Source organism: Cyprinodon tularosa, unplaced genomic scaffold (genome assembly GCF_016077235.1).
Source record: "Cyprinodon tularosa strain WSP-4 unplaced genomic scaffold, ASM1607723v1 ctg58, whole genome shotgun sequence".
NCBI lineage: Eukaryota > Metazoa > Chordata > Actinopteri > Cyprinodontiformes > Cyprinodontidae > Cyprinodon > Cyprinodon tularosa.
In genome coordinates, this window is record NW_024039318.1 from 1275867 (window position 1) to 1300153 (window position 24287).

Here is a 24287-nt window from a genome sequence, read left to right on the forward strand (position 1 = left end):
CCGGGGAGTTTCGTCGTATCCAAACGGGCTTTATCCTTCAAATAAGGCGTAGACTCCGCTGGGCTCGGAGCTGTCAGTCTGTGGGCTGACTTTGCATCCAAACACACCGGGCTGTGGCGTGCACGCTCACGGGAGCGAGCGTTTCCGCTGTTTTCCAGATCCTCAAGTCATGCGGATGGTCAGGGCGTTAATCTTTTTACCCTCTCCCTCCCTTCTCCATCTTTATACACATTTACAGCTCACCTCAGTTTGGGCGAAGGGCGTCCTGCAAGAACGATACAAACCTTACTGCTGCATTGTGGGTAATGTAGTTAGGAAGCTCTCTCTTCCTGACCTACATCATTATGGCAGCTGATATAACGACGTAATTAGCAATATTATGCATGTAAATCAGGATAAGTACATTTTCATATGGAACCGATTATTTAAACACTATAATATTTTAATTTTTACGTCTTTACCACAATATAGGCCATTGATAACATTATAGTTTGTTAAATAGTGCGATGAAATGCATTTTGATTAATAAAAAATATACCCAACTTTATTCTACAGATGTAATGTAAAATAATAATAACAATATTTGGTTTGTTCTAATTGTAGTAAATAATTTTTTTCATTTAATCAGTGTTGTTTGATGACATTGTGGTAAACTACCACTACTACTTGACTACTTACATTAAATTAAAATATGTCAATACCATTTTTAATAAATAGTCTAAAAATGTTAGCATTTTACAATTCACCCTTGAATTTCCAAATCAAAATCTGACAGTAGGGCTGGCTCTGGTAGGTATTATGGAGCTACACTGCACCCTGGTGTGTGTTTCACAAAACACAAGAAATACAAAAAAAAATGTTAGCTACCACGTAATTTCTTCTTTTTTTTTACACAATCATAGAGATAGAGAATAATGTTAAAATTTTGCCTATGTGACATCCCATTAATAATCCATAGGGGTTCAGTATGATGTGAATCCATTTTTTGCCTCTAGAACATCTTAAGCTCTTCTGGGAAGTCTGTCCACCTGGTTTAGGAGTGTTTATGGGAACTTGTGACCATTCTTCCTGAAGTACATTTGTGAAGTCACACACTGATGTGAGATGAGAAGGCCTGGCTCTCAGTCTCTGCTCTAATTCCCTCCAAGGTGTTCTGTCGGGTTGAGGTCCACTCTGTGCAGGCCAGTCAGTTCATCCCCACCAGAATCTTCCATCCATGTCTTTATGGATCTTCCTTCTGCTCTGGTTAATGTTGGAAGAGGAAGGGGCCAGCTCCGAACTGTTCCCACACAGTTGGGAGCATGCAATTGTTCAAAATGTTTTGGTATACTGAAGCTGTCAGAGTTCCTTTCACTGGAACTAAAGGACGAGGTCCAGCTCCTGAAAAACAACCCCACACCATAATCCCCCCTCCACCAAACTTTACACTTGCCATGATTCTGTCCAACAAGTAGCTACTTTTCTTGAGTCAACTAGCAAACCTAGACTTGTTCATCAGATTTCGAGATGAATGATAGCGATTCATCACTCCGGAGAATGCATATCCTCTGCTCTCGTGCCTAGTGGCGGAGTGCTTTATTGTATCTGACACTTTTGCGCTTGGTGATGTATGGCTTGGATGCAGCTGCTCGGCAATGGAAACCCATTCCATGAGGCTTTCTGTTATTGAGCTAATCTGAAGGCCACATGAAGTTTGGAAATATGCAGTGATTGACTCTGCAGAAAGTTGGCGACCTCTGTACTCTATGCCCTTCAGCTTCCACTGACCCCACTCTGTCAGTTTAAGTTGCTGACCACTTTGTGACTGAGCTGCTGTCGCTTTATGATACGGCTGAAAGTTGACTGTGGGATTTTTAGGAGTGAAGGAATTTGGGGCCTGTTGCACAGTTAACATCCAATTTCAGTTCCACCCTGGAACTCACTGAGCTTCTGAGAGTGACCCATTCTTTTACAAATGTTTGTTACAAGAGTCTGCATCAGTGGGTGCTTCATTCTACACACCAGTAGCCATGGAAGTGATTGGAACACCTGATTCCATCAATTTGGATGGGAGAGCAAATACTTTTGGCAATGCAATGTAGCAGACAATCATTAATATTCTCCTTGAACATTGTAATCCAATAAAAGAAATTGCCAAAGATTTTGCATGTTCAGCAGGCCAATGAAAGGGTGAATGGAAGGAAAAGGTCAACAAACAGTCAGGAAAAACACGCTGCTGATAGAATTGTAAAACCAAGCCTATTCAAGTGTTTGGAGCAGACAGTGAGAGACAGAGGACATGTGGGTTCCCTGCTGTTATATTTAATTATTTTATTTATCACACCTGAACCAGAGACGATTTCAGAGGTGTCCTGGACTGAGAAAAAAGCGGACTGGGTCATTGCCCTGTGGTCCAAAGTCTTCACTTTAAGTGGAAGTTAAGTTTGAATTTCTTTTGGAAATAAAGGTTCAAAGTCTGGAGGAAAGGTCGAGGCCCCAAATCAAAGTGGCATGGACTGCAGTGTAAGGTTTCTACAATGAGGGAATATGTGAGGAGGCACATCATCAGTTGCTTCTGGTCTGCTGTGTTTTATCAAATCCTATGTTAGCAAACAAGAGCACCTTTCCTTGTGCTTAGAAGCTAGATGCTCATTTTATTTCATGGACTTGGCACCTACCAAAATTATCAACACATGATCTAGTAACCAGTAACTTTGACTAATTTGCAGCACATTCTCCAGAACAACAGACAAGGTATTGTTTAGAGAAAGATAAAGGGGATCACTTATGTTTTTTGGGGGTTTTAGATTTTGTCATATCCAGGCAGACAATCGAAAATGTTTCTTTACATAGAAAGTAAAGTTCTTCTCCACTTCTATTTGATTATCATCTTAAATGAAATATTGGCAACTTAGAGTATCTAATGCTTACAATTAAGTGTTAGAAGTGAGTGAAAACAATTTTTTTAAGTTTGTTTTTTTCCCTACATCTTCAGGCTTTTTTTTTTTTGTTTGTTTTTAAAGAGAAAACAAGGATGCAAAAAATTGTAAGGTGTATAACAAGGTCTTTAGCTGGGTACTAAGATGTGCCACTAAGTGTTTTCCTGTTATTAATTTTTGTCTGCTATGAATAATCACCCCCTTTCCTTTATCTATCCCTGAGTTTCTAGATTAGAGGGCTAATAATTCTCTCATACAAGATTTTGAGCTATTTTGTGCCACTGAGTCAGTCCCACCACCTTAACACTTAACAGTCAATGTGATCGGTTTTATAATTCTATGCCTTTATGCCAACTTGGCGATACACAAAGATGATTCTGATTAAGAGCAAAGCTCCCTAAAAAAACGTTAAACTGATATCTGAAAATAGAGTACAAAGGATGAAAAATTTGGACATTTCATCAAAGCAAAACACAAACATAAAAGGGAAAAATGTAATGATAAAAAGTCACATCAAATCACTAAATTATGTGAAGTAACCAGAAGGTGGTGCTATTTATCAAATTGTATTTTAGAATTCCAATTTAATTATTAAATCAGTGGGTTTATAGAAATGGCTAAAGTAATGACAGAATTTAATTATAGGCATAAAATATATTCTGAAAGAGATATACTTCAAAGGTATGATGACGTTTTAATGTAAGAAATGTTAATCGAACCTATAACTTGTAAAACTAGTGTACTTGTTAGAACTGTTAAACTTGTTAGAACTGTAATGTTTTAATATGTTTATATTACTTTTTTTATGTATTTTTTTTTACTGTTTTCAAGGCTGCACTTAAAAAAAGGAAATTGTCTAGAGAGCTGTTCTTAAAGAAATTTCTTTTTCTTTACACTTGTATATACAAGACAACAAAATAAATCTGTCTAAGTCTAATGTATAATGTATACTCTCTTCACTTGAAATAATCAATTTCTTAGAAGCAAGTTAATGATAGCTATAATAATGAAGCTACTTAAATTCATTTTACTAAAAAGACCTCATGCATGTCAGCAGTAGAAATTACCAGTCTTTGAAAGAATAATGTTTAGTCTGAAAGCTTGGTTTTGGTTTTATGCAATAGATTTTTTTGTATAATCCAAAACTTTTTTTTTTTTTTTTACTTAAGAATGTTTTTTATTATTTTTTTTTTTCAATGTGGCAAAGTCTGTACCACACTGGGAAGAATTATTCAAACAATCGATTGAAATAGAATCAAATAATTCTGTTTGATTAATCAGTTACATTTTTACTTAATTTATTTATTCATTCTTTTTTTCCCCCAAAGTACATAAAATATTTTTCTGATTCCATAAATGGCACATTCTTTTTTTTTTTCAATTGTTTATTTAGTGGATTTTCATTTTCTTATACAAACACAACATTCTGAACACATAGGTAAGCTGAGAGAGAAAAAATAAATAGTTGCAAATATTAAGGGTGTAAACATAGGTTTGGAGGAAAATAAACCAAATGTAACAAAAAAATAGTTAAAACAAAATATTAAAAATAATAAACATAAATACAATAAAATAAGTCAAGTACATTATGGTTGTCAATGTTATTATTTAAAAAAAAAAACACAGTCAAGCACGATTACAAGTCATGTGTTAGATCAAGATGGGATATCCCATAGAAGGAAGTCAGGTGATGATCAAGGGTCCCAATGTTTGAGCAAAAATATCTCCTTTACCTTTCAAGTGGTAAGTATATTGCTCTAGTTGCATTGTGTCATTCATTACTGTTTTAAATAAATTAATTGTAGGTGCTTTAGCTTGATTCCAGTTGAGCAGTTAAATCATTTTATTGGAGATCTTAATGGCACATTCTGAGCATATTGAATCAAATTGTCACTATTTTATTTTATTTTTTTGTTTGTTTGTTTTTAAAATTTATCTTGTGTTCTAAAAGTAAGAATACGACAAAGAAAGTTAGAAATATCATTACTACTTACTGAAAAGGTAAGTTTTGTTAAATTAAAGTTGGGTACTGTCCCTGTAGCAGCAGACCTCTGCTGCCCCCTGTGGATACTACCAGGGTATTGCAGCCTGTGTTTCTGCACATGCGCAGCAGGGGTGCGGGCGCAGTTAGTGCCGTGGTTTCGGTTGAGCATTCTTGGCAGCGTCTAGCTCGGAGAACAGGCTGCGGACTGACGTTGAACCGACGGCCGTTTCCTCTTTATGCCTGGAGTTATTATTAACGGACTAACAGAAGGACCTGTGCGGGTTTTAGGTAAGCTTTCCAATTTTATCTGCTTTCTCAGGCTTGTTTTAGCCGAGCTGCGGCAAATATTGTGAGGAGCTGAAAAGTGACGATAGAACTGAACGTTAGCGAGCAGAGCAAACAGTGAACCGAGCGACCAACTTCAGTCAGCCTCTCCACCACCATTCAGTCTGAGCTGAAGGTTCTCCTAGCTCCACGCAGACCTGGAAGTTCATAGAGAGCTTCAAATCTACCGCTACCCGCGATAATGTATTTACTACTAAATACTCTACAACCGCTCTCATCATTCATGATCCAGTGCGCATGCTCTTTGGGCTTTTTTATTGAATTCGGTTTTTGTAGTTTCTCTGCTCAATTGCGGGGGCCAGGCGGAAAAATAATAGTTAAAGAACCTCTACAAGTTCCAGACAATGGAGCTTTGTTTGCGAGCGGAGCTAATCTGCTAAGTTAGCCTGGAAACCAGCTTTGAATGCAGAGTAGTTGTACCGCAGTGGGAAGTTGTGCTGCTTTGTGAGGAGCGTGACAAATGTTTAGGCTGCGGCGCTAAACGGTTGTTTGCGGCTGTGGTTTGTCATGAGAGGGCGTGCAAGACGTTTTTTTTTTTTTTTTTTAAATAGTCGTAGTAATAACAGGAGTGGAGGAGCTCCTATACGTGTCCGGACATGCACTGCGGTTCACCTGTCGGAAGACCTGTGTGCTGTTGCACAGGTGTGTGTTTATACGTTTCTGTCCCATTTGTTTTGCCAGCCATGAGGAAATTGCATCTTTAGCATTAGGAGGATGGATTCTTAAGAGCAACAGAACATGTCTGCATTGCAAACATTCTAGGCACATCATTATTTTTATTTTGATTTTATGATAATACAATTACAGACAAATGACTTTCAGAAAACATACACATCAGCAGCAACACAAAACATGACAGCACTCATTGATTATCTATTCCAAAATATATTAATGTACATACACACAGTATGCAACACACCCCAAATCCCTTAAGAGTTTATACCAACACTGTAATCAAAATACACCCATGCTTAGCTAGCTTTACTCTGCTCCTTCTGCACCCTTGAAATCATGACTTCAAAAGCTGCTGTCTCTGGCATAAGTTGAAGCCATTCCTTAATTTCAGGTTTATTTGCTCTTCCATTTCCGAAGAATAATTCTAGCCGCTGTCAGAAAACCTGTCATTCAGCTTTTGGAATACCCTCTGGCATCAATGACTTGTCTCCTAAGAGGCAGAATTGTGCAGACTCTGGTAAAGGTTGAATGAGCCAGTACTAAAAATTGTTCAAAAGTGCCTTCCTAAAGGGCATTATCAAGGGGCAATCCCATAGTGCGTGGAGAAGTGTTCCAACCTCTTTATTACACTTCCAACTTTTGTTATCCTTTATTAGACCCATTCAGCATATCTTACTTGGTGTGAAATAATACCTCGGTGCAATTTTGTAGTGACTAAATTTATTTCTTGCATCCCCTGTAGCCCCTCCCACATTTGAAATAATATTTTCTAGGCACAATTTCCTCTGTTTACCTTCCATCTGGAACTAATGAACACGCAATTATCAGGAAACTTGGGGCTATAATGTTTGCTTTTTGCATGGTGATTTAAATGGTAAAGCATGTGAGCATAACATCAGATCACTGTTGCAGGGATCCAGTGTTAAATATCTAGTGTAAGATAAACTCCTGTGGTTTGGAGCATCGTAAATCCAGTTTGATCAGATTTCTGAATGTTGGATCACTGCAGTGACAAGTTGCACAGTAATTTATGCTGTATAATCCCAAAACAAACATGATCTTGCGCTTGTATATCTGGAAAAAAGCATTTAACTCTTAAATTTGTTAGAGCTGCACAATGTATGAGCATTTTTTCGAATTACATCAATGTTGATGAAACGTCATTTTCCTTGTCTCTTTCTCTCTGTGACCTTTTGCTGCTGTAAACACCAGAAGCTTCCCATTGTGGGACAATAAAAGGATTTTCTATTCTATTATTCTTCATGGACTGTTTCTAAAGCATTGAGACCAACCAACATGCTTCAGTTATTAATGTCGCTCATTTGCTCCATGATATTTTTAAAAGAAATTAATATGTCAGAATATTGTTAAATGTTGCGTTCGGGTATATCATGACAAATACTTAAATGTGGTGATATTTTGGCTTTTACTGTAAATATAGAGCACGAGTAATAAAGTGTTAATCTAGGTCCTTCTTTCAGTTTAACTCAAGTTTTTTATTGAAAAGCTGCTTTTGCTGTTGTAGAATAGAAATTTACTTATGAATATCTTTTCAATGCGTGTCCACCTAACCAATTACACAATTTTTTAAAAGGTTGCTGTATTTATTATCAAGTGTCATCAAATATGTAGCAGGCTTATAGAGCTTGAATACTTGTTACTAGCAGAATTGGCCTATGGTTATTGCTATCCACGCAGCTCCTGTTGATATGCTGGGATAACTTTATTGTACTGCCCGACTCCATCCATATGTTGTTTAGTTATGATTTGATTATCTTTTTTTCCTCTGAGATCTTATAAAGACATGATCTCATTTTTTCTGTCTTCTCTAACTCTCCACCTGTTTGAAAATGCAAATTGCCTCAAACTGCTTGGTTGGGAAAAACAAACAACTGCTGTGAAGCATTGTATTAGTCATTGCACTAGCGTGTCCATGAAGTTGCCTTTGATTATTCATTATAAACATCAGGAATTTATAGTAAACATCTTGCAGAAGTGCTGTTGCTTTTTCATTCTCAAATTTCATGAATATGGAATTGAAAACATTTTGCAGCTCAGTGCCCTAAACTCTAGATCTACATTGAGATTTCAATAATGGTTATGCATTAAATTAATATTTTTTGCACAAAAAACATTTATATTAATTCCTTGCTCTCCTTAAACCCATTCAAGTTTAATTGTAATCACACAAACTAAATTTTAAGTTCTAATTATATTATTGTATGCAATTACAGTGCATCTAAACTTCAATTTATTGTTTTTACCAATTAGAAAAGTAACATTTTCTCTTTTGTTATTCCTGTTGAATCCTGATTCACTTTTGCAGCAGTATGACTGCACTACTTTTATAACTGACCTACTGTTACAGACTTTCGTAAAGCACCTCCTGGAGTCAACTTGTAGTCGTCTCCTCTGGGTGCGAGATAACAGTTGCTTGTGGTCCGGGATCAGTCTGAGCATCTCATATTTTCTGCTACTTAGTTGGGTGTTTCATTGCAAGCAGCTGCAGGAACAAAGCAGGTTGTCTTCAAAGGGATCTGGATGTGGGCCACCTGAGTGATTTATTTTGCCTGTAAACATTGGTTTGAGTCACCATGTTATATCTTTGCACAAATGACTCACAAGTTGTTGATTTCTTTCCTCTGTCTTTGTTCTTAAAATGACATTCTTAATAACTCTTCTCAGACTGGTAATTATAAGGAAAATGGAAACTTCTTCACCCAGGTTCCTTGTATGGATTTTTAATAAGGCAACCAGAAAACATCGCTTTTCATAACACTGTGATTCACAGCTTTAACACCTCCACAGCCACTCTGCTCTTCCTAGCATTTCTTGCCATGTTTCCAGTTCAATCTTTGAACACATTCTTTAGTTAAATGCAGGTTAATAAGAAGACGGTACATGCTTTTAGAATGCACTGGAACAAGCACATTTACTCACACACCATCTATCATGATCATGGATGTGTCCTGATAGGTCAGAGTCGGAGGACAAACCGTTAGAGCATAGCTACCATCTGGTGCGTGTCAGGGTCCATACTTAAGCCACGGCGTGTGTGCAGCAGTATATGTGTTAAAGAGACGAGGATAAAAAAAAAAAACTGATTTAATACTTCCTTTGTACTATTGGTATTTTTTAAATAGCCCTTAAAGCTGCAATTTAAACTAGTCTTTCTTTAACTTTATTTGTATTTACTGATTAAACACCCACTGACAGTTGCTGCACAGGCTATCACACCTGGCCTCACAGCTTCCAAACAGCCGGGCTTAAATGCAGTTGGGACATTAACTGACTTAGGTTGACAGGTGTTTCTGTCAGATTACAGTTCAAAGTCCTTGAGCCTTTCCTTGGAAAATGTAAAAATGTTGTAATCAGGCCTATGCTAGAGTTTAGACACCTAATTTGGTCTAGGGATGTTTGTATTACAATGTTTTCCTACTCAACTGGCTGATATTGATCCATATATTTAGCCAGAGATGTAGCTTTTAACCGCCTATCCTTTCCTGTCATTGCAAATAGCAGTTTGGCTATGTGTCTCTGAAACTTAAAAAAAAAAAAAAAAAAAGCAGCAGCCCCACGAACAATCTTTCTTTACTGTGACAAACCTTTGCATCAGTTTGATTACCACCATATAAAGGTCACAAAACAGTAACTTGTATGTTGCAGAATTATCCTAATATTTGGTTTTAAAGTCAGTAGTGTCCGATACAGATAGCATGCTGATAGTATGTCTCCCTAGTTTGGTCAATTATACAGCCTGATTTTATTCCCTATTTCAAACTAAATATTTGACATATTAGAAAGTATTGGAGGATTGGGTAGTGAAAGGCAACGGATTCCTTGATTTTAAAAATGTTCTTAGTGTGGACTGCATTTGTATTCGGACCCACTGAGTCAATAAAAATGCCTTTTAAATGTAGTTAACCATGCATGTGTGTTGGGATATGTCTCCACCAGCTTTATCTGTAGCAGATAGGACGAGTGCACAAATAATAATTGTCCTGCAAAAAGATTAGTCTTCCTCAGCTTTGGCTGCAGCTCCTCCAGAGTCACCATCAGCCTCTTATTTACTTTTCTGCTAATATTCTCATTGAACCGCTGCAACAGCCATGTCATTCTAGGCTTGGAGTTGTTATAATTTTTCTATGTTCAGATTATGATTTAACAGTGCTTTAAAATGTGCAAGGTTTGTCTGATAACCATGCTATGGCCCTTGGTCTTCTCAATTATGTGTTTTTATGAATGATCTTTCACAGAAATATGCATGCAGAGAAAATCTGTTTATTAGTTGGGTGACTACTGGATATTCTATTGAGAGGAATCAGAGAAAAGGGGACTGAGTAAAAAATGCGGCCATGTATAATTTTCCTCATATGTCACAATTGTGTGCAACACTGTTTTGGTTTATTATATAAAAAAATAAGCATAAAATACACTGAGGTCTGCATAGTTTGTGTGAAATAATGTTAGAGGGGGTATAAATAATTTTTCCAAGTTGCTGAATAAAGCAGTGACATGGCAGTAATGAGTAAGGACCCTATGGATACTAATGTTTAAAGCAAATTGTTCTCGTCTAAGCAGGCAGCCTGAGGGTACCACAATGACAGGAAAAAAAAATCCATGTGGGCGAAAGCAAGCGTCCGTTCCGAGAGAACAGAAAACTACATTTTATTTGGTAATTATGTAAGGCAGTGCATATTTATGTAACACGGTGGTTCAGTGGGGATGTGTATAAAATGTCTGAGCAGCAGGTAAACACTTCTTCACATCCAGCTCTGGTTAATCTGTCCACAGAGAATGCTATTCTTAATAGTTTGAACCTGCTTCTTTGTGTACAATTGGTTTGGGTTTATGGATTTGTGTCATCCTCATGTGTTGGACAGAGTGCAGGTGTACCAGATGAAATGGCATTATATAAACTGGTATAGCACTCCCCTCCCCCCACTCCTTTTGATGAGTTATCTTCCCTGGAGGGTCTTATCCATAAGTCAGTATTCATGACGGTGTCCAGAGGTCAGAGATTTACAGAAATACAATGTTTTCTGAAATGAGGTTCTCCTTTATGGAGGCTCTGCAGCTATAAAACATTTGCTAGGCAGGTAAGCAGTCGATCTATTAAGACTGTCTTGTTTTTTCGTCCTCACACTACATCAGAGGTCAATTTCCCTCAAGGTGCTGTTTACAATCAGTGTCGTACTATTATCAAAACAGCTAAATCATTGACAACATGTATTGGACTGCTTAGATTATCAGATGGAATAGCTGCCCTCTCCGTCTCCACACAGGCTAAAAAACCGGACCGCATCTTTTTTCTCCCTGCTCCTCTGCTGCTAGATCTGTTTGACCGGAGTAAATATAGCCTGTTGGTTTTAGCTGGAGGATAAACACAGATGTTGAGGGCGCTTTGCTTTGCCACAGGTTGGCCAGTTTCCTGCCAGTGGTCAGTGCTGGTAGGAACGCAGCGAGAAGAGAATCCTCATCGTCCATCCGCACACCCTTTAACAGCGTTACTGGAGTTAACGCTAAGCTTTTAACAAGATTAATGGCGATACAGTGGCCACAGTGTAACACCCTGACAACATGGTGCATTTAAACTGATTTCCCCAGGCATGTGTTGATGTTTTTAAAAGTGGAAGTCTGGTGAAAATCCACTGAAGACAGCATAAGGTATGATGTGATGGAAGTACAAACCTCATATATATATATATATATATATATATATATATATATATATATATAAACCTTTTTTTTTTTTGTTTTACATCAAGGAATAGATGGGGCCTCTTTATCTTAAAACTGATTGTTCTGCACACACAGAAAACAAATGAGATGTAAGATTATTCCTGTTTATGTATCAAAATGTGTTTCACTGACCTTTTTCGTATTGTTTTTAAACAGGCTTAGGGTTGATCCATTAGAACCAAAAATGATGAGTTCTTCATTCTGATGCATTTAATAAACAAAAGGAAATATGATTAATCTCTTTTTCAGGCTTAACCTTTGATACTGTTTACGGCTTATAGAGGGGAAATATATTTTCATCTGATCAGTAGACTGTTTTTTTGTTGTTTTTTTTCAAACTAAGATAATGATAATGTATTGATAAAATCAGTTCTGGTTCACTGCTGCAGTGGTACTTGGTTTTATTTGATCCCTAAATGCCTCTTTATGTGCATGTTTCCATCACATATGATTTCTTATATCTTACTCCCCTCTCTGTAAAGCGGCTCTCTCCCAAATGTGCTTCTTTTTAAAACATTAGATGTTCTGTTACAGTGTTGTAGGACGCTTGGTTACATTTGGATAATTAAATATTAATGTCTTCAGTATTGTTTAGTCTCTATTGAAACACTTAATTCCCCACAAAATATTCAGAAGTTCTTCCTTTTCTATAGACATTAATGAAACTTAGAAAGACAGGTGCCTCTTTCCTGGATGATGGTTCTGTTTAAAAAGCTTCCTTGTATTGGGGTCTTGTTGGCGTTGTCCTGCTTTATTTTCATCCCTAATCAGGATTTTACTCATGGGGATAACAGGTGTTGTTTCCACAAAGAGCTCTATCATACACTAGTATGGGAGAAATGTTCTGCAAACAGGAAATCCTTACTGGCAGGACAAAGACACAGCTGAGTCTGTTACATCTGTTTTTTTTTTATTTTTTATGATGTGGAAAAAATTTATTAACCTACTGTCACATATTTATGCATCAGTTTCCTTCATATGTGTTTAACTGTTTGCTTGTTTTCACTTTTTACTTTACTGCAGTCCCAATTCAGCTTAAGATCCTACACTAAAAAGTCTCTATCTTTTGTGTATGGAAGGATTGACATGATGTAATGAATGCACTTTGAAAATCAGGTTTAGATTTATGTATGTTTAGAATGATGCAGAAGACTTCTGTTTATTTTACTGCCTGCATAAAATTACAAACATTAGTATATATGGGCTAGTTACTGCTATCAAGGTATATTAGGGCTTTAAAAACCAATAAAGCTTGCCGGCATACATCTAAATCCTTCAGGTTTAAGTACAAAAGCACTAAGCCGTCTTCTAACCAAAACAAATATTTGCTTTGTCTTAATTATTTCTTTGAGGCCTGACCTCAGAGTTCTCTCCTGCACATTTTAGCTTGGTAAGCAGATAGGCTGAAATTTCTAACCGCTATGCTGAGATGAGGCCAATATGCTTTTTCTTTATGGGCAACTCATGCTTTTAACAACATTTACCAGCTTATTCAAAAATGTACATGAGAAGCCTGTCTCTTTGAGTACCTTAAGTCAGCGCTATGAAAACATGGACCACACACCCACTCAGATTCTGCCATTAGCTCAGACTCACCCTGAGTGCACTTGCAAACAGGTGAGCAGGTGCTCCTACCTGCCAGTATCCAGGTTTTGGAAGGTTTTTCAAACAGCTGGTATGACAAGCAGAGCCGGCTTAAAATCACTGTTGTTGTTTTTTTCTCTACCCAATAAAAAGCAATTTTTTTTTTCATGCACTGATGTGCATTAACATGCACCATGGCAGCAGGTGGATAAGTACAACGTTTCCTTCAGTCCGTCTCATAGTTCACTTAGGGGAAGTAAGAATGTCGTCTTCAGAATGGAGAAAGAGCAAAAGAGATGGGAGTGGGCTTAATTAGCAAAGAGACAAAATGGGAAGAAAAGATCTGGGTGCAGCAGAAAAGATAAAAATAAAAAATCCTTGTGAGAACCCTGGACTTGCTTTTATATATTTTTTGCATATTTATTCACTAAGTGGAGGATCAGTGCTTCAGATGTTTTATGGATGAAATACTTTTTAATTGAACACAAATATTGTAATATTGCAACATCATTATATTGGCAATATTTTTCCCAGCTATCAAAATAAAATGTATAAATTAAAAAGCTAGCAGTGTAAAGGTTCATCAGAAGACATTGATCAATTAGTTATTTTGGTATCCATGTTGTTTGAGTATCCATGGGGTTTGAGTCAGTCCAAATATTTACTTAAATTTTACTTTAAAATATTACTAGTTTCAATGATCATAACAGTAAGAAATGTCTTTTGGAGGAATATGTGCTGCTTTTCTTTTTTATATATAAAATAGAATGTTATATTTTTAATTTAGGTGTATGTACCATGTAACTGTGGTATTTATATTGAAGGTTATTATAGCGTGATAATTTTATACCAGCTTGCGTCTTTGCAGAGCAGCCAAAAAATTAAGTTAGAGTGGCTAAAGTAAGTACATTTCTCTAAGCTAGAAATAAACTTACTTTTGAAGAAACACTTGTTTGAAATGTGCAGTCAAAAATAGCAATGAGTGGGAATGTTTAAAAGCCCATCATCTGAAGGGAAAATCACTCGATAAACACAACACAATTATTCAGCCCATTAAACACTCTTAAATCTGCAAGGTTTATGTGGATATAGCTGCCTTTTTGTCTTTGCTTCTATATGGCTCGTATTCTTTGCTGCCTTCCAGGGGTCAAGCTGTCAGACAGGAAGTGAATGCGTACCATAGTATGCGTGTGTTGCGGAGATGAGTGTTGATGTGAGTCAGTCATTAGGCATCAGGGGAAAGAAGTGGCCTTACACTGCAGTTCAGATCTGTCACACAGACAAATGACCAGCTCACAGGAGATGAGTAATGCCCCTGCTTTCAAGTTTAGAAAAAATGTCAGAGAATCTGACTTAAGCATGCAGCTGAGATCCTGAAGGTTCTCTTTGTCCATGCATTGTTGAAATAGTTTGTGAGCTCATGGTAGTTTCCGGTGAGGCAGCATGTCGAAACCAAAGGGCGTAACAACAGTGGGAAAGATGTGGACAGTTCTGCAAGCTTTCCCTTTCTTCCAGCACGATCCTTTGCTATCTAAACATGATCATCACCCTTACATCTATAGGTTACATCCTCATTTAGTGGGAAAAAAAGTAAATATTCATGTTTTATGTGTAAATGTTTATGATATAACTGTACTCCTGTTATCAGATGGTCTTTCACAAACGGTCCCCCCTCTGTCTAATATGACAGGTTATTAGAGCATACTGTAGGCGCATTGTTTTCATGCTAATTGAGTGCAGCATGTGGTCATTCCACAAATACCACTTCCTCAGTTTAATACAGTACTGTATCAAAATATGCATGTCTTTTTTTTTCTTTTTTATTTTTTCCCCCAGCTCTTTTCCAAATCAGATTTGGAAACACGCTATTTAGTGGGTTATTTCCAGGCAAGTTCATTTGATGTGCTCTGCTCAGTGACGGTCTGGAATGCTAATCTGTTTATGATGTTGATGAGACAGAGTGGCGGAGATGGTAGGTTTGTTCTTAGAGGAACGAAGGGGATTTTCCTTACAAAGATAAAACATGTTAGAGTTTGTTTTAGTATATTTATTTCATGATTAGATTATCATTGAATCTCATCCCAATCAATGACTTGTTGACGTACATTGTTGTGTTCAGAAATAACATAGCCTAAGAGTGCATTCACTCAACAGCTATTTGTTTTTACAATTTTATTAGTGAAGGTTTAATTGGAACTAATTTAATTATCAATTATTCGTGAGTTGGAGTATAGTGACTCTAAATCATGCCTTTAGCTGACAGAGCAACCCACTTAGAGCAGTTACTATACCAACTTTGTAAAAAAAAAAAAAAAAAAAAGTTAAATATTTTGCATTTAGAAAAAAAAAACATTTTATATCTGTCAATATGCTCTATCCAGAACTCCACAACGCGACATCCAACGCAACAGTGCCGTTGGATGTAGGAGTTTGCCCTGAAATCGAAGGGTTGGCAGTTCAAGCCCCGACTCCGACTTTCAGTGTCGTTGTGTCCTTGGGCAAGACACTTCACCTGCATTGTTTACTGATGGTGGTCAGAGGGCCCGGTGGCGCCAGTGTACGGCAGCCCCGCTTCTGTCAGTGAGCCCCAGGGCAGCTGTGGCTACAATGTAGCTTGCCACTATCGGTGTGTGAGTGTGTGCGTGAATGGGTGAATGAATGTAGTGTAAAGCGCTTTGGTCAAGTCTCCTAACTTGAATAAAGGCGCTATATAAGTACATGCCATTTACCATTTAACGGTTTAATTCTGTTCAAAAATCTTCTTTAGGAACCTTTTGATATCTGATTATTTATATTTTTATCAAAAAAGTTATTGACAAATCAATTAGTTAGCAAAATAATCGTTTTGAGATTACCGTATCTAAAGGGCCAGTCCAGAATGCACAAAAAAATTAACAAAAACATAAAGATTTTATTGTCTTAAAAACAGAAAAGTCCAGTCAAACAAAATCTTTACATAATCTAATTTGGTCTAAAACTAAAGTGAACTGTTTGTAGGTGTAGGCCAAGGAGCAGAGGAGGGAAAAAGGAAGTGAAAGCGGTTTGGGTATTTCTTCACAGACCTTAGAGGCTGTTATCATCGTGGGAGAGGAGGAGGAGACGGATGGGCTGATAACTCAAAAGGAGTGAAATGGCCTAATGAGAGGAGGGAGAGGAGCACAGATACCGGGAAGGGCTGAAAGGGAGGCTTGTTGGAAGAAGAAAGCCTGTTCATGTTCCATTTCCTCCAGCACCTCCTTGAATTCATCCTGCCATTTTGTTCCCTTTTCCCCCTGGTGACCTCTGCTGCTGAGATCTGATTAAAAGAGCTGTCATTCACTGTGTCAGGCTAGGCTTCACATTTAAAATAATAAACATGACCAGCAAAATGGCAAACAAAACAAATTAGAAGTACATTTTTGACCAATAATATACACCAACTCCTAGATAGAGATGAGAGCCTTGGAGATAGGGGAGGTTTTACGATGTGTGAATCTATGGAGGAAACAGTGTGGTTGTCTCAGGAGAGGAGGTGTGTGTGGATGGTGTCTTCTTGCTTTAATGAATGGGATTAAGAGAAGAAACAGTAGAGGAAGGAGACGGGATGTTTTGTCTCTGTGAGTCAGCTACCTGGTGACCGAACAGGTTTGGAAGGTCACTGTTATCACCCATCGCTGAAACTAGCTTGACCCACTTTGCTGCCTAAAGGCAGACCCCTTCAACACCTCTCCTCTCCTCTTCCCTGTCCCAGACATGCACTCAGACAACCAGACATGAACTCTGCTTCTCTCAACTGAAGGATCTTTATGCACACATGACTGCATCCATTAGAAACATTTCTGCCATATACTACAACTCTACATGCATTTCTTCTCCCTTGATGCAACTGTATGTATTAAAAATGCAGAGTGATCTAAAAGGGGTAGTTATTTTCTCATTTGCAGTAGTATGTCAACAAACTTCTCTCTGAAAATCTTTTTAAAATTGAGATTAAAAAGCAAGGACAAGGCCTCTGATTGTAGTATGCTTTCAGAATCAGCCACATTGTCATGAAATGAGACTGCATATTTTTCCCTACATGACCAAATTCCTTTAAACACACCCCATCTCCTCCCTTTACTTTTTGTCCTACTTTCCTCCTCTAAATATTAAGCCATTAGTCAAACCTTTTCATTACAGACCATAGCTGCATGACTGGAAAACAAATAGGCCTCTGTGAATACATGTGCAGCTCGGTGTGGGCGCACGTGTGGCTGCAGGACCACACCCTAGAATCACACTACAGTTTAAACCAAACACAGGGAAAGAGAAATGGATGCTAGAGGGATGAAGCTTGCCTTGTTTGTTCTTGCACTTTTTGATTACTTAAGATCACAGAGTGAAGTCTTAGGGCTGTGGCTTTCACTCATGTCTCAGTGTTGTTACTACCTGTTCAGCTGGAGCTCGATTTTAGAGAAACGGAGAAAAAAAAAACCTCTTTGTTGAGATTTCATTATAGTTTACAGAGATCTTTTGCTCAGCTGTTTTTACTGGCCAGATTCCACTCCAGAGATGCCGCTTTCAGTTCAGATGCCTAAGATAGCTTTGAGGGGTGAAGACTTCTTTTCAGTAGTACGATTCCACTTCCGTCCTGTTGCTTGATCAGGAGTTTCAGGCTGCGGTTTCCATCAGTAATAGATAATCTTGTTAGTTAAACAGTTATCTAAACATCTTAAACTTTTGTCATATTATATCTAAATGCTTTCATATGTTATATTGGGACTTAAATGAATAAGTTGTCCTGCACCTTTTAGATGTGTCTCTGCATCCACACCTGAATTCTCCATCTGGCAATCTGATCGGCTAGTCTTAGTTTGTTGGTTGCCAGAAGGACAAAACATTTCTGAGGTTAATGTTTGGTGGAAAGGAGAGGGGGTGGTATTTCAGGAGCTAGGCTTGGCCTCTTTAGTTCCTGTGAAAATGACCATTTAATGCTCCCATCTTTGTGGGAACAGCTAATGAACCCTTCATCTTCCAGCATGAGCGTATACAAGTGTACAAAGCACAGTACATATGTGGACAAGAGGGTTTGGTGATGGTGAACTGGACTGGCTTGCTCAGAGTCCTGACCATAGCTCTATAGAACTTTCTTCCAGATGAACTAATGCAGTCCAGGAGCTAAACCCTCATTAAAAATCAGTTTATAATCTAAAAAATGTTTCTCTAGAAGAATGGGCCAAAATTCCCATGAACACTCTTTTAAATTTTATGGACGGCTGAAGCTGTTCTAGCCTCCAAAGGTGAACCAACAATGTGGAACATGAATGGGATGATTAGTTTTTATGCAAGTCAAGGTAGCTAATGCTTTGGGCAGTATATTGAACTTCACAAGAGCTCCAGATGAATACTTTGGTCAGGGAGTAGTTAAGGTTGGAGGATACGGCTAAATGCTTTATCAAAATATATTTCTTAATTCAATCCATCTAATATATTATTTCAATAGAAACAACATAAAGCCTCAAAGACTACCAAGCCTATGACAACTATTTTGCATTTAAGTTTATAAAACTCATATAATTAAATATTTTTAGAAATACTTGCTTTAAAAAACAAAACGCATAAAATGATTGTAAAGTATATTTAAATTTAGAAAATAATTTTCAACGTATACATTTATTGAATAAAATTATACTGTGTTTGACATTGATACTGAAGTATTGTTTAGCCCTTGGTGTATAGATAAGCATGTATTATATTGTTTATTATAATCTGGAGAAAAAAATCTAACTATGAAAATTTTGAGATTTGAAGTGACAACAGTGAATTCCTCTAAATTATGTTTTTATAAACCGTTTGCCGACCAGTCAGGCTCATGCGCTTGAACCAGGTTTTGGTTGTTTTGGCAGTGAGGACAGGTACCAGATTCTACTGGAGAATGGACTCTGCATCCCCATCAAGCTTTTCAGAAGAAGAAAGCAGTAAATGCTTTTAGATTTCCCAGTCAAATGCTGTGTTGACAGATAAACTTCAAAAACGTCAGGGACCAACATCAGCTGATGACCTGGCATTCCCTAATCGACACCGACTGTTGAAACTGGACTTTAAGCAGGGTGGATTCTCAACCATTATCTGGGGGAAAAAAGACTTTGACCTGCTAAGCAACAGGTCACTTCTTTTTCTCTGTAGCCACTGTTAGACACTTCTGACGTATCTTGTTTAGGAGTGGCTTGAAACAAGGGACTGTGACATTATAGAAATGATTTATCGCTGGTCAGTGGCTGTTGCTGCTCTGGGTGCAGCATAAGTCCGTTCCTTGTGAACCTGCCTGATGTTTTTGAATTGATTTTGCTTTATAATCCCCTCAAGGCTTTAATATCTGTTGCTGGTGCACTGATTTTCATCCATAGTTTTTCCTTCCACCTAACTTCACATTGATATACTTAAATCTGTGTTCTCTGAACATCTAGCTTCTTTTTTAGCCTACCCTTTATTTGGAGAAGGTTAACAATTCTCTGTTGGTCAACTGACAGGTTCATCTTCCAAAACATGGTGACATGAAATATATTACTTAAACAGCATGGTGTTTTGGGCTTTCATTATCTGTAAGCCATATTAATCAAAATGACAAGAAATAAAAAACTTAGAACATTTCACATTTCTATTGAAACTTTCACTGATATCACCCATTACAAAAAAGCAATATTTTCTGTAATTGGTGACCAAAAATGTTACCAAATACCATAAAAATATAGAGTATTTTTATGCTATTCTTGATTTTGTTAATCAAGTTGTTTCTCATTTGGCTTTGCTTGGATGTAAAAAAGAAAGAATTCAAGTTTGTCAAAAGTCTTTACTACTTCCCTGTTGTGATAAGATTGCCACAGATTTTTATCTGTCTCAGGTCTGACAGACCTTTACCAAGATCCTGTCTTCATCTACCTTGACAGCTTCTTCATTTGCGCAGCTTAAGGACACACAAACACTCTGCCAACACAAGCCGCACCTTTCTCATGTAATCCTATTTCAGGAAGGACAAACCTCTCTTTATAATACCTTCTGAATAGACTCTGCTCACCTGTACTCACCACCTGCCTCTCCTTTGCCAGCATTTGTGTGTTGGCTTCTGCTCAAAATTAACAACCTCTCAACAGCTTTCTTTTGTTTTTGTTTATTTTAGTGCTGTCAATCGATTAAATTTTTTAGTCGCGATTAATCGCATCAATGCCTGAGTTAACTCGCGATTAATCGCATTTTAATCGCACATTTTTTTCCTGATTGAAAATCATTTAAATACTCTCGATGACATACAAAAAAATACATACAGGCTAGGTTTGTGCCAATGTTCTTTTTTAAAAATGAAAACAGGTCACAGATACTGATTTATGCCATAGAAACATATGGCAAGAAGATGGGGAGGCATGTAGCAAAAAATAACAAATATGTAGCCAAAAAAAAGGCCCTGAAAACAGGCTGATGTAAAAGACAGTCTTTACAGTTAATACAGTCTTTTGAACAAAGACAAGCATTTTACCCTACTGCTATAAAATGAAGTACAGTTAACATTAGATGTTAATTAACCAAGATAATAATGAACAATTTTCAATCAATACATCAAAATCAATAGACCGACATCACTAGATGGAGTCTACGCTCTAGAAAGCTACTTTTCAGCCTCTTAACAAAAATGAGAACACACACACACCCACCCACACACACACACACACACACACACGATACCGACCTGTTGCGTACACAGACAGCAAGCGTGCCGTAGCAGATTCCGTTTCACCTCAGTAATCTGTTTTCTCAGCGTATTTCAGGTTGCTACTAGTTACCAGACACTCAACTTGTTTGTTGGTGGTGGGGCGTAAAGAAAAGGCACTAGCGTCACCCAGTGTACGAGCGTCTTTTTCCCTTGAGGAGGTCCGCTCTCGAAGCCTATGAGAAATGCATACACTGGGGGAAAATAGCCCCGCCTTCTCGCAGGCTGCAGCGGGATGCACTTGGAAAATTGTACCATAAAACCACATAGCGTTAATCTCACGTTAAAAAAATTATCGCCGTTAAAATGGCCTCGCGTTAACGCGTTAATAACGCGATAATTTTGACAGCACTAGTTTATTTTAATCCCAGTTTTCAGATAAAAGTAGAGCTGTATAAATCAGTTGGAAAGAGATCAAAATGCGCAACCCACACCTTTTATCCTTTATAGTCCTTAGAAAACAAGTAGAATCTGTCAGTATGGAAATTAGCAGGTCAGATGCTAGAACTGGAAGTAGGTGTTGGCCAGGAAAAGCTGCCCCCACTTTCAATAGATGAATTAAAACTTTTTCATGCTGTTTTTGAGAAAACGTTTACCCTCTGATTTACAGGATAATTTTTAAGCAATGTACTAATCTGAGTTAAAAGTTGACAAGCCTGCCTTAGAATTTCAGATGAATTTAAATATCTGTCTGCTGATGAAAAAGGCTAATGTTAGCTATCCGTACATGGATAGAGGTATTTGGAATTAACGTGGCAATCAGAATAGAAATAAGTCAATTATACACACCGATCGTAATGTTATGACGGGGTTCAGCTAAATTACAATGACATTCTATTGCAATTGAGAGGGGTAGTTTATGCTAATCCATAATCCAATCAGCATCCATCTAAACACTTATTTGGATCGTACTATATCACACCAACTGATGCAAACTGTGCTTACTGCATGTGTATATGGAGGACAGGCAGCAGAACAAGTCTCAGAGGGATATTACCTCCTTCTAACAACTCCTGTAGCTTGATTGTGAAAAGATATACTTCAATGGCTTTCAGAACCTGGTACAGATCAACACCATCAGAACCAACACTGCATCTTTTTTTTTGTATATTTAGTTTTCTACATTATCAGTGTGGTTGTTTAAGCAAATAGGGAAAACTGTTCATCAATTCTATCAAGGAATGTTTTGTGTGTAAACATGTCTCCTTTTAACTTCCACGTTAAAGCTTTTTTTGATATCAGCTTTTTTGTTTTGTTCTTAGTTTTTTTTTCATTATGCCTATGTGTGGAGTGTTTATTGGTTTGGAAAAACATCAGACTTTGGACCAGCTTATTCTACAGGTTGATTCAAGTTAAAAATCGATTCTGGTCAGCAGCCATTTGTTTGATGCATCTCTAGTTGGATGCAACTGCTACAGCCAGTAATTTACTAATAATAAGTACAGTAAACCAAAGAAAGAATCAGGGGGGGAAATAAAAACTGCATTTTTTTTATTTTTTTTTATATAGCTGATTTATACTGTTTGGCGTGTGTCGTATGGCGAGGAAATGCCAGAAAATGTGACACCTTTGAACAAAGCAGAAGGGAAAAAAACAACAAAAAACAGCTGTTAATAAATTGGCTAGCATTACAAAGAGGGTGATGTTCTTCTTCAGGGTCTTCAGTCGTTTTGTCAACAATGGAATCATACAACAGTCAAACAAAGTTAACTGACCTTTGTTTCTGTTACTAGTTTGGTTTTCAAACCCAAAAGCTTTTTACACTAGAAGCCACCCAGTATGAGCAGCACTTGAAGCAGTGTGTGAAGCTGGTCTGTTTGTTTTTCTCATAAAAATCTGAACCCACCATGGGTTATTCGCTTGCAAAAAGAGTCAGTTTTCAAGGGGGGCCAGAGCATGCTTCGGCGCTCCGCCCAGAGTTCAGATAAGCTTTCACACCTGCACAAACGAGGCCGACTATCTAAAGAAACAAACAGATCCATTTGCAGCACATTAAACAGCTCTGGTGTGAAATCCCCCTTAATATTTATGTTTGTCATGTCGCTGAGCGTTTCCTGTACACTTAGGCAGTGTTTATATCAAATCAAAACCTGTTAGTTTGATAGTAGATCAGTAGATTCCCTTAGAGTAAATCTGATCCTTGTAAACAGGTGTGCTTAAACTAAACCCAATACAAAAGCTGTTGATCTTTTATTCCTCACTTTGGAAGAAGGATCAGCCTTCTGGCAGGAGGGAGTTGCCTTGAATGAGGAATCAATGCTTTAGCAGCACAAAGACAGTAATGGGTGACTTCAAGAAAAGAAGAAGGATCTCTTTAATGAGAATATAAAGGAAGCCAAGGGCTTATAATAAAAAAAAAAGAGATTAGACAAAGAGCCTGCTTTCATTTGTAGCATTATGTATATGTACACATTTAAAAGGAAAGCTACCTGCGCTACTGGTTGCCCCCCTGTATTATCTACCATTCTTTCAACTCTTTCTCCCAGGGTGAGTTTCTACCGCTCTGTGTTTTGGTGTTTCTCGGTCTCAATGGAACTACTGTAGTCTCTTTGCTAGGTCCTGCAGGCACACAGTGTCTGCCCTCTTTCTCGAGCATGGGACTGTGCCAGCTCCACTCATCTGCGTTACTACAGTTTCACCACGGACTCATGTTACCTCTGTGTCCGCTTGGAAACGTTGTGTGAGAAGGGGGCCGTTTTGTTTGGTAAAGAATCAATGTGGACAGTGGATGTATTATTGTTCTTTTATAGCATCACAGAGGTGTTAACTTTTGTTGCATGCATTCCAACTTTGGTGCAAAAAGTCTGCATGGCGGTAAGGTTTAGGGGAGGTCTAAATGCAAGACTTTACAGAAGCTGTGAAGGAAGGACAGTATGCCATGCAAAGCAAAGAATCATCCCCTCAGGCGGCGTTAAGTCACCCATTGTCCTCAACGTTACTAATCCACGTTTCAGCCCAACTAAAGCTGCGTATTCACACGATGGTCCTTGTTTTTTCTGTTCATTTTTGGAGCTACCTCTAAGCATTCTGCTGGACTTCAAGTTGCTCCCCTCTGCTTCTTTTTGCCAGGCAGAAGAAGAGGTAAAAGGGAGGGGGAGGCGATTATGAGACCTGGGGTGTGCTTTAACCCACTTAGCACACCATTGCAGGGTCCTCTTCCAAAACGGTTAGCTTAGTGCTTTAAATCCTCTTCCCAGAGAGAGCTGATAGTTTGCTCGCAGCTGCTGCTTGTCTTAATGCTTAGAAATGTTTTCTCCATGAGATTCTATTTTCCCTGAATGGTTTATGATTATTTGCCTTTTGCTGGATCTTTTTTTTT

At 37.9% G+C, this 24287-nt stretch overlaps 1 protein-coding gene across 2 annotated transcripts in view; it reads left to right on the forward strand.

The window, feature by feature from the left end:
- The first annotated feature begins 5057 nt into the window (after positions 1 to 5057).
- The window catches only part of sipa1l3 (signal-induced proliferation-associated 1 like 3), a 90119-nt gene continuing 70889 nt past the window's right edge, over positions 5058 to 24287 (forward strand). For both annotated transcript variants that reach the window (XM_038306320.1, XM_038306321.1), the window contains exon 1: positions 5058 to 5190. The gene's annotated coding sequence lies outside the window, so the exon portion shown is untranslated. The remainder of the gene's footprint in view (positions 5191 to 24287) is intronic.